General features: G+C 35.1%; 1 protein-coding gene across 1 annotated transcript in view; it reads left to right on the plus strand.

The window, feature by feature from the left end:
- LOC106871386 (uncharacterized) overlaps positions 1 to 2,240 on the plus strand; it is a gene marked incomplete at its 3' end in the record, with an annotated part of 540,352 nt that overhangs the window by 427,201 nt on the left and 110,911 nt on the right. The gene's annotated exons all lie outside the window — the stretch shown is intronic.

Consider the following 2,240-nt stretch of genomic DNA (forward strand, 5'->3'; position numbering starts at 1 on the left):
GAGGGAATACAAAAAAAAAATGAAATAATAATTTAAAATGAAAATAAAAGTCAATATCAAAAACAAAAAAAAACAAGGAAGTTAGTTTAAACAACCAGTGCACGTTTTAGCACAAGGTGGAACCGAAATAATGAATAGAGTTGGTGTGACTAAGAGTCGAGAAATAGGAAGAAAAGGAGAAAGATAAGGAAAGGAAAAAAAGAAGAATTTGCTGTCATTATGGGGAATGGTGGGATATGTTTGTTGGCACTCCGTCGCTTACGACATCGAGGGTTCCAGATGATCCAACCAACAGAACAGCCTGCTCGTGAAATTAACGTGCAAGTGGCTGAGCACTCCACAGACACGAGTCTCGGGGATATTCAGCGTGACACAGTGTGACAAGGCTGTGGTGAAAGAGTAAAGCAGGGTTCGCCACCATCCCCTGCCAGATCCTCGTGGAGCTTTAGGTGTTTCCGCTCAATAAACACTCACAACGCCCGGTCTATGAATCGAAACCGCGATCCTATGACCGCGAGTCCGTTGCCCTAACCACTAGGCCATTGCACCTCCACTGGTGGCGGGGTATGTATTGAGGGAATAAAAGCCTTATCAAAAATGCTAAGGAAAGACATCGGTGGACGGCGAAGAGGAGGACGACGAAGAGATAGAGGAGGAGGAGGACAACGAAGAGATAGAGGAGGAGAGGGAGTAAATGGCAGAGTACTTATGTACTAATAAGAAATTTGTTTTATTTAATTTCATTTTAAGATAATAAATGTTTTCATTTTGAAAATTAGTATTCCTTTAAGCATTTTGTATAAGGAACAAGAAATTTGATAAGCGTTAGTTCATAATTATTGCCTGTATACCTTATTTCTTGATATTAACAACGGTAACAAAAGTATGCTTCGAAAGATACCAGTCACAGGATGTGTAACACTCGTGTGTTGTACGTGTGTGTGTGTGTGTATGTGTGTGTGTGTGTGTGTGTGTGTGTGTGTGTGTGTGTGTGTGTGCGTGTTTATATAGCTGATGTCAAGGATTTATAAACTCGAGAGAGAACGTGAAATAATTCTTTTTGAAATCTGGATCTCGATGCACATAAATGCTATAAATCATAGCATTTATGAGCTTCGAGATCCAATTTCAGTTTATGTGTGTCTATGCATGTATGTATATAATACACATTCCAGTACACAGAGACACAAAACTTCAATAGAACACACGTTGTTATCAGCAATTTGTTTCTAGTTTTTTTTTTTAGTTTTGAAGCAAGAACTGAAATTTCATTGTGTCTAATTGAAAATCATTTTTATTTAAATTTTTTCTTTAATTATTTTTTTTACTTAGCGACGCCTTGTTTATAAGTTCTAATTAAATAAGCTGATCATAGAAGAAAGATTTGATAATTCACTAATTTCGTGCTGTCATGTTACTGCTAATGTGATTCTGTATTGCAGTCAAGCAAACATTTAATTCTGTTTGGATGCCAGGATTGAGGTCAGGTGTTATCAATGAAAAGTACTTCAAACGCTTTAACAAATAGTGCAACACATCGTTAATAAAATAAAATAGATATATTCAAAGCTTTCTATAATCAGTGTAAACTTGCTTCTTGCCTAGCTCCCATTAAAAAGGGAGATAAATAAGATTCAGGTTAAGAAATTAAAATCGCTAAATTGCATACTGAGAGGGGAAGAGGGTGGTTCGCAAATTACATTAAAAGCCTAGTAAAAGGGTTTTGGTATCAATTGGTTGTTTGCTTGTATTGACAGGAAATATTCGGAAAATTCTTTTGACATTTTGTTCTAAGGAAGTTAACCCTATAAATTACTTTTCGATAGCATGCTTAATATCTTTATAGACATCTTAATGCAACCTAGCTTACGTATATTCTCTCGCTATGTCTTTCTATCTAACTATCTTATTATCTGCCTATCTGTCTGTCTCTGTGCCAGCCTTTCTAAATCTCTTTTCATACGGATAGATAGATAGATGGGTAGATAGATAGATAGATAGATAGATAGATAGATAGATAGATGGGTAGATAGATAGATAGAGAGAGAGAGGGGGGAGATAGATAGATAGATAGATAGATAGATAGATAGATAGATATTTTATGTGCGTGTGTATGTGTTTGTTTGTTTGTCTTAGCTTCTCTTTTTACATATATATTTATATATACACATACATATATGCAAATATATATATATATACATATAGATAGTTAGATATAGATATATATACATACATATAAA

This window comes from Octopus bimaculoides, chromosome 9 (genome assembly GCF_001194135.2).
Source record: "Octopus bimaculoides isolate UCB-OBI-ISO-001 chromosome 9, ASM119413v2, whole genome shotgun sequence".
Classification (NCBI taxonomy): Eukaryota; Metazoa; Mollusca; class Cephalopoda; order Octopoda; family Octopodidae; genus Octopus; species Octopus bimaculoides.